This window comes from Microcebus murinus, chromosome 1 (genome assembly GCF_040939455.1).
Source record: "Microcebus murinus isolate Inina chromosome 1, M.murinus_Inina_mat1.0, whole genome shotgun sequence".
Classification (NCBI taxonomy): Eukaryota; Metazoa; Chordata; class Mammalia; order Primates; family Cheirogaleidae; genus Microcebus; species Microcebus murinus.
In genome coordinates, this window is record NC_134104.1 from 106,603,395 (window position 1) to 106,612,997 (window position 9,603).

Below are 9,603 nucleotides of genomic sequence, written 5' to 3' on the forward strand. Positions count from 1 at the left end.
CATAACTCCAATATAATAACCCTGGATTATATCACAAAGAGCTGCAAGGTGCAGACTCTTTGTGAGTAGGAGTACTAGGGAAGCCTGAAGTCAAGACAGGAGACAAAAGCAAAAATACTAAAGGAACATGAAGCCTCTGGCACCTCCAGCTACAGCAAAGATTAAACACAGCCCAGATTCTAGCAGATTAACATAAATCTTCACAGTAAAGGACTATTTGCCTCAGTTTTAATTACTCAATGCAACATGTTTGGCTTTCAAGAAAAACTACATGACATATGAAAAGACACAACACACAGACACACACACAGTCTGTAGAGAAAAAGCAAGCATAGATCCAAATATGACACAGATGTTCGAATTTCAAACAGAAACATATGATAAATATGTTAAGGGTTCTGTATTTGTTTGCAAGAACTGCCCTAACAAAGTGCTATAGACTGTGTGGTTTAAACAGGAGAAATTTATTTTGAAATAGTCCTGGAGGATAGAAGTCCAAAAGCAAGGTGTCAAGCAGGTTTTGCTTCTTCTGAGGCCTGTCTTCATGGCTTGCAGATGGCCCCCTTCTTGCTGTGTCCTCACACAATATTACCTCTTTGTGTGCATATCCCTAGTATCGCCATGTATCTAAATTTCCTCTTCTTCATCTTCAACACCAGCTGGAAAGAGAGAAAAACAATTTCCTCTTCTTATAATGATGCCAGATTAAATTAGGACCCACCCTAAGGGCCACCTCATTTTAACTTAGTCAGCTATTTCAAGATCCTATCTCCAAAAGCAATCACATTCTGTGTGATTGGGGATTAGAGTTTCAGCATACGAACTTGCGAGGGGCACAACTCAGCCTATCACAGAGTCTAATAGAGAACATAGATGATACATAAAAACATATCAGTAATATAAGCAGAAAAATGAAAACTCTAAGAAAGAATCAAAACGAAATTTTAGAAATTAAAAACATGGTAATAGCAGTGAAGAATCCCTTTGACAGGTTCATCAGCAAATAAGACATAGCCAACAAAAGAATCAGTGAGCTTGAAGATAGGTCAAATGAAACGTCCCACACCAAAGTACAAAGGGAAAAAGATAGGAAGAGATATGGAACAGAACATATAAAAACTTTGGGACTATTTCAAAAGGTGTAACACATGTAAAAAGAGCACCAGAAGAGAAGAGGAAATGTAGCAAAAGAAATATTTAAGGTAGTAATGGCTCATAAGTTTTCAAAATCAATAACAGACATCAAACCACATATCAAGGAAGCTGAGAGACAATAAGTAGTATTTAAAAAGCAACTAACCAACCAACCAAATAAACAAAAAGTATTATTCCAAAGTATATTATATTCAGATTGTAGAAAACAAAAGACAGGAAGAACATCTTGAAAAAGTCATAAGGGGACATTGTTTTACTAATAAAAGAATAAGTATAAAAATTAGTATAAAATAAGTATAAAAATCAGATTTCTCATCAGAAACCATGCAAGAAAGAAGAAAGGGTGCCAAATATTTAAAATGAAGAAAGAAAAGAGAGAGAGAGAGAGAGAGAGAGAGAGAGAGAGAGAGAGAGAGAGAGAGAGAGAGAACCGATTAGGAATTTTATATATCTATAAACAAAAAAATGTATCCTCAATAGTGACAGAGAAATAAAGATTTTCTTAGACAAACCAAAGCTGAGGACATTTATCATAAACAGACCTGCCCTACAAATACTGTTTTAAAGTTCTTCAAGGAGAAAGGAAATGATTTACTAAGAAATTCAGATTTACATAAATAATGACAGTGAGTCAAAGAAGAATAAGTGAAGGTAAACGAAAAATATTTTATATTTCCTATTCTTAATTGAGATAAAAGATAACACTTTAATAATAGCAATAGTGAATTGGATGATTATGGCATATGGTAACTAAGATAAATGAAGCAATTTCATAAGGGACAGGGAGGAAGGAATTGGGATTACTGTTTTATAGGTAACTGCAACTACATGGAAAGTGGTGTAATGTTATTTGAAGGTAGACTTAGATGAGTTAAAAATGCATATTGGAAACTCTAGGGCAACCACTAAACAAGTTTTTGAAAGAAGTATAATTGATATGAGAGATCAAATAAATCATATAAAATGTTGAATCAAAACTAGAGAAAGCTGAAAATGAGTAAAAATAAGAAAAAAGTAATAAATTAAAACAGTAACAAGCATGGAATAATAGATACTCATTCAACAATAACAACAATCACTTTAAATGTGAGTAGTCTAAATATACCGATTAAAAATCAGATCGTCAGAGTAGGCAAAAAGAAAAAAGAAAACAAGACTTGGCTTATATGTTGTCTTAAAAAACTCACTTTAAATGTAAAGACTCTAATAGGTTAAAGGTAAAAAAATGGAGAAAATATACCATGATATCACTAATCAAAAGAAAGTTGGATTAGCTATATTAATTTTGGACAAAGTTGACTTCAAAACAAGGAAAATTTTCAGAGATAAAGTAAAACATAACTGCATTAGTCAGCTTGGGCTGCCATAACAAAATCCCATAGATTTGATGCCTTTAATGATGGAAATTTATCTCCTTATATTTCTAGAGGCTGGTAAGTCTAAAATCAAGGTGCTGACCAATTCAGTTCCTGATAAAGGCTCTTTTTCTGGCTTGCAGACAGCTCCCTTCTCACCACTGTATCTTCACATGGTGGAGAGATTTCTCTCTCTCTCTTAGCCTCTCCCTCTTTTTATAAAGCCACAGTCCTGTATGATTAAGGCACTACCCTTGTGACCTCATTTAACCTTAATTATCTCCTAAGGACCCTATCACCAGATATAGTCACATTGTGGGTTAAGGCTTTAATATGTGAATTTTGGGGGAACACAATTCAGTCCACAGCATTTACATGACAAAGGGTCCAATTCTCCCAGAAGATATAATCCTAAATGTGTTTGCATTTAGTAGCAACGTATCAAAATTAATGAGGCAAAAACTGATAGAATTAAAATGAAAAACAAACACATTCACTAAAGTAGTAGGAGAATTCAACACCATTATTTCAGTGATTGATAGACAAAGGAGGTTGAAAGGCAGTAAGGATATAGTTGACTTGAACAACACTAACAATCAACTTGACATAATAAAAATTTATAAAAGTCCCATCAAAGAACAGTAGAACACACATCCTTCCCAAGTTCACATGCAAGATTCAGTAGGAAAGACTGCATTATGGGTCATAAAATATACTTTAACAAATTTACAAGAAGAGAAATCATATAAAGCATGTTCTAAGACCACCATATAGTAAACTAGAAGTTAGTAATAGAATGAGAGCTAAAAATCTCCCCAAATTTTAAAAAGAAAACAACGTAGTTATAAATAAGACATAATCAAAGAAGATGCAAAAGAAATCAAAACATATTTTCAATTAGATAGAAATGAAAATGCAACTTACCCAAATGTGTGGCATGCAATGAAAGTAGTTCATAGAGGAAAATTTATAGCATTAATTAAGTACATATACCAGAAAAGAAAATAAACAAATCCAAAATCAATAATCTAAGCTTCCATCTGGAGAACTAGACAAAGAAGAACAATTTAAGCCAAAAGCAGCCAGAAGAAATGATAAAAATTAGAGCAGAAATCAATGATATTGAAAACAGGAAAATAATAGAGGATATCAGCAAAATCAAAACCTGTTTCTCTGAAAAAATTAATAGAACTAATAAATCTCTAGCCAGGCTAACCAAGAAAATAAGAGAGAAGAGCCTAATTATATCAGAAATAAAATAAAGGTCATCACTATTGTTCCTGTGGATATTAAAAGGGTGATAAAGAGAATGTAAGCCTACAAATTTGATAATATAGATAAAATGGAACAATACTTTCAAAGACACAAACTGCCAAAACACACAAGAAGAAATAAATGATTTGAATAGATACAATACACACACATACATATACACACATATATGAATAATTGAATATGTCATATATGATGCATAAATTCATGCTATTTAATAATAAATATAAATGTAATAACATATAGTATTTTGTTTATATTTAAATGTAAAATTGAATTAATTATTGATAACCCTCCAGGAAAAGAAAACACCAAGCCAGATAGTGACTCTGGTGAATTCTACCAAACACTGAATAAGAAATAATATGAATTCTTCACAATCTTTTTCAGAAAATAAAAGCAGAAGGAATACTTCCTAACTCATTCTATGAGGTTAGCATTACCTTAATATCAAAACCAGTTAAGGACATTACAAAAAGGAAAATTACAGACGAATATCACTCATGAACATACATGCAAAAATCCTCAACAAAATATTAACAAATCAAATTCAACAATGTATAAAAATAGTTATATACCAGTGACAAAATGGTATTTATTCCAGATATTCAGTCTGGTTCAACACTTGAAAATCATTCAGGGTAATTTACCATCTCAGTGGCTAAAGAAGAAAAATCATATAAATTGATACAGGAAAAGTATTTGACACAATCTAGTATACATTCATTATAAAAACTCTCAGCAAACTAGGAAAAGAAGGAATTTCCTTAAACAGCTAAAGAACATCTCTGAGGATTTATTATTTAATAGTCAAAAACTGGTCAATTTTTTCCTTAGATCAGAAACAAGGCAAGAATGTTCTCTGTCACAAGTTCTATTTGACATGGTATTAGAAGTCCTAGCTTTGCAATAAGACAAGATGAAGAAATGAAAACAATACAGATTGGAAAGGAAGAAGTAAAATTGTCTATATTCACCTATAATATGATTTTATATTTAAAAATCCCAATTAAATGACATTCTGTAGCCAGTAAGCGCATATAGAAAAGTCACAGGATAAAAGACTGAATGAAAGCCAATTTATTTCCTGTATACCAGCAATGAACAATTGAACATTGAAATTAGAAAAAAATCAATACCATTTACAGTTGCAAAAAATTGAAATACTTAGATATAAATGTAATAAAATATGTATAGGAACCACATATAGGAAATGACAAAACATCAATGAATGAAACCAAAGAAGACCTAAATAAATGGAGAGAAATATGTTACATATAATACACACACACATACACACACACACACACACACACACACATATATATGTGTGTATATATATATCTTTACAATCAGCAATCACATTCCTAGGTATTTACCCAACTGGTTTGAAAACTTATGTGCACACACACAAAAAAACATGCACATGGTTCTTTATGAAAAAGGACTTGTTACTCCGTATTTCTTTTTCCCATTAGTCAAATTTGAACCTTCTACAAAAGTCTCCCTTTGTGGTTTTGTTTTCCATGATTTTGCTTACACATAGTCAACTTTGGTCTGAAAATATTAGATAGTTGGTTGTATTTTACATGTACGTTGATGTGAACAATTGGAAGAAATACTGGTTTAGGCCAGTGATCCTTAAAGGGTCGTCCCAGAAACCAGGAGCATCAGCATCATTTGGGATCCTATTAGAAATACAAGTCATTGGAACTCACTCAGACCCATTGAATCAGAAACTCTGGAAATGGGCCCAGAAACCTGTGTTCTAACAAGACTTTCAGGGGAGTCTGATGAGCAAACATTTAAACATTAGGAGGTTTCAGCAAAAGTTAGTTCTCAGGATAGATGCCTTGCATCAACATGGGCTTTTGGTGTAAAAGCACGTAAACTTTTTTTAATACTTCCCTGGGGTGGTGAAGAAGGCTGCTGAGAACTTGCAGTCCTGGAGCAGCCTTATGATGGTGAGGAATAAATGCTCCAGGAGCAGAAATTGCAAACAAAATTTAAAAAAACAGGGGAAGTGGAAGAAGGCACAGCTGAGTCTCTAGAAGTTGGCAGCATCAGAAAGAACCAAGGAGAGGCAAAGGGGCAATGTGGTGGACCAACGAGACTGTCTCGCAAAGACCCGGCACCAGGGGCTGGCACGGTGAGCTTCCTGCTCTACCCAGATATTCTCCCATGAGGTAGAAGGGGAAAGACAGAAACGGCTCTTAAAAAGGTGTTGAAGCTTACAATCTCTGAATATTTATATGAAATAAACTGTTTCAAGTACTTAATTTTGAAGATAAAGTTACCCTCAAACCTGCTTGCTATCCAAACCCTGACTTAGAGTTCGTTCATAGAAAGAAAAAAAGAAACAATTTGCAAATCTGTATAGAGTGGATATATTTTAATACATGACATATTTTATTATTTCATTACTTAGAAAATGTTTTGGAATAAAAGATCATTACTTCAGATTTCCCTTGTCAAAAGCCTTTAAAACCTGAAGACTATTGAAAATTGTATCAAAACATTCACTTTGCGGGCATCAGAAATGTTGCAGTGACAAAATAAAACCACTGGAGGGCAGTAAAAGCACATTCCTTGCCTGTATATCACAGATGATTTCACCATAACTTCTAAAATTAAAGACTTGTCCAGAATACCTTTTTTCGTATTTCTACTTTTATCTAGAGTTATTTTCCTCCATCTTTCTGGTTCATATTCCTAGAGAGTTTCTCAACTGTAAACGGAACAGCAACAACAAAAATTTTTAAGCACACATTCTGTTTTTTATTTCTTTCATCAGCAATATTTTTGCTGTGGCTTATAACTGATGTAATTCGGAGACATTGCTCAATTAAGTCACAGGTTCAATTTCTTCACCTCAAATACTCTTTTGGGTTCATGTAACTATATTTCAACATTCATTCTGTATGTGGGCATGAATGTTGTGTGTGCGTGTATGTGTGTGTGTTTACCCAGATATGTTTGAGTAAATAAAAATAGTTGTTACCATTACAGTGAACAAGCAGAATGCTTTTGGGTACTTTCATAAAGTACCTTTATTCTTTCCTATCACAGCCCTGTAAACCCATGTGGGTTTCTTTTTCATTACTGCTTTGGATATAATCTTGGGCAAGTCCCATAATTTCTAGGATGTCAAAAAAAGGTTTTTAATTACTTTTATTTCCCCTAAATTGTTTCACTTCAGTACCAAGATGCCTATCTCTGCACGATACTTAAAATTCTAAACTTTGCATAAAGTTTAACTTCTCCCCTTCCTTTATCCTGCTTCCCACTAGAAGTCTGCGGTGGAGAGAAGTGGTGAGATGGTCACACGTCTCCAGGTCCATGTCCCTACCTAGTATCTACTCGTCTTCCTACTCAATCACTAGGCTGATTCTGGCTCCTTGATGGTTGAAAAGAAGGAGAGGGAGGAAAGGTAAAGAGCAGAAAGTGTCTTCTTTCATCAACATCTCTGTAATCTGACCTTGTTTTCCTCGAGCTGCGGCGGAAATTTAAATCTGTCTGTTTCTTCCGTGGCCACTTTTGGGGGGCTTTTGTGAGCTGTATGATTCCACTACTGGTCAGGGCCAATTTTGTGGGTGTGGGCTCTATGTAGATGCTCAAGACCACATGCCTAGAGGGGCCCCAGGCTTGGTTTAATGCTCTGTTTTTGTCTTCTTAAAATTTTTAATAATTTTTTTCAAGAGGACTCTGCATTTTCATTTTTCACTTGGTCTCACAAATTATAAAGCTGATCCTGACTGAGCTTCTCTGACTCCAGCTGTACTGCAGGGCAGTGGCTCCCCTTCAGCTGACAACTTATAATTTCCCTTCTGTTTTTTTTCTCAGGCATCCTCAAACTATGGCCTGAGGGCCACATGGGGGCCGCCTAGCACATTTACCTAGCCCTCTGGGTGTTTTTGCTGAGGCTCCCTGTCCTGCTTAACAGGCAACTTGTCCCCGCCCACAGTGTGCACTCTCCAGCGATCTGAGGGACAGTGAACTGGCCCCCTGTTTAAAAAGTTTGAGGACCCCTGCTTCTGGTCAGATTTTGTTCATGGCAGAAACTTCTTTGGGCCAGGTGCCATTAATAAAGAGCACAAACCAAAGTCTCTACTTAGACTCTTTTGCTCCAAAAAAGCAAGCACCTGTTGGGAGTACAGCTATTATAAACATTTCTGGTAGAGTCACAAGTCATCTCAGCCAACTCTCCTCAGTGACTTTCTTCTCGAGCACAAATCAGAGAGTTCTATTATAATATGTTCTATTATAATATGTTCTAATATAATATGTATAATATTATACATATGTATAATATGAATAATATTATAATATGCAACAACAGACTCATTTAGGCTCTTATTTCTTGAAGCCACTCTCACTGGACGGGAGTGAGGCAGGGCATCACATCCTTCTCTGCCAGATAACTGTCAACAAATTGATTCTCCCCCTAACTTCCTAACATCTTTGGTCTTAACCTTTTATACCCATAAGGCAGGTGAAGAGCTAATGATCAAAACGTCAGTTTTTGGTCCCTCTCATTCAAAGTCTGCATAGGGAGTTTAGCCTCACTGTGAAAGTTGCAAGTTCTTGTTCTCTGTTGTTTTGTTCTCAGCCTTTAAGAAACTCAACAGAAACAGTAACAGAGTCTCAGTGCAATCAGATCGTTTATAATGCCAAGATTTTATTCCAGATTAGATATTTCAAAATTTGAATATTTATTTAAGGAACATTTTGAATAGTCTTAATTCCATAAAGAAATTAACATATTCATTAATAGGAGAGATAAATTCCATTCAACAAATAGTTTGATCATTTCCTTTGTGCAGGAACCAGGAATAAGTTCAGCTGATATCTAAGTTAGTAAGACAGCCCCACAGTCTTTGGGAGCCCACAGAAACTGAAAACACAGAGACAGTTTTCTGAAGTAATGTGCATGATAATAAAGTTAGGCACAAATGCAATGAGATCATAGACAAGAACAAAGAACATTTCACCACAGTTAATATTAGCTCTGGATTATGAAAAGATAAGAATATGGTCAGCAAAGTATGGAAAATAATTTCAAAGCTAGAGACAGTAAATCAGTCCAGGGGCTACTACAGGAAGCCAGGCGATACGATGAGGGCCTGAGTTAAACCAGGGTCTGTGGAGAAAGAAGAAAATAAGCATAATAAGGTGTAAAAATAAGAGAAATTAGTGATCAAGTAGATGAGAAAGAAAGAAAAGCTGACAAATAATTCTAGGAAAAAAATCCCAAAATATGTCTTGCAGAATATAAAAGAATATTAAAATTTATCTTTTCTATATGCAAATGTATGTCAATTCATTTTAACTAAATTATCAAACAGTACAAATATGCTTTTAAAATTGAGCATATGTTTTATATAATATAGCCAGTGTTGGATACAGTAACCAGTCTGCCATTTGCCAAATCTTATTGCTTAAATTTCCGGGAATTTCATGCAGACAGATAAGTCTCTTTTAGCAAAATCTGAGCAGCGAAACTACATCAGGTTCAAAACTACTGTTGGTGTGGTAATAATTTAACTAAGTTCAGAAAAGATTTATCGTATGCTGTGTGAGCTGCTGCTGGTAATGTAAATGGCACAACTACTTTGGAAAACTGTTTGGAAAATTCCAGTAAAGAAAAACACACAGCTACTCTATTTCCACAGAAATTCTACTGCTAGGTGAATTTGAAATGAGAACATATGTCCACTAAAAGATAAGAATGTTTACTGTAGCTTTATTCGTAATAACAAAAACTAGAATGGATAATAAGCCAACGCATGCATAATACTTTGTTTTATGGCCATAGAATTGA

At 34.6% G+C, this 9,603-nt stretch overlaps 1 long non-coding RNA gene across 1 annotated transcript; it reads right to left on the bottom strand.

The window, feature by feature from the left end:
* Nucleotides 1–443: 443 nt before the first annotated feature.
* Nucleotides 444–2,703, bottom strand: LOC142875549 (uncharacterized). The gene is made up of 2 exons (XR_012922904.1): nt 2,614–2,703; nt 444–659 (listed from the first exon to the last, which is right to left on the bottom strand). It is a non-coding gene; the product is annotated as an uncharacterized LOC142875549 (long non-coding RNA).
* Nucleotides 2,704–9,603: the final 6,900 nt, after the last annotated feature.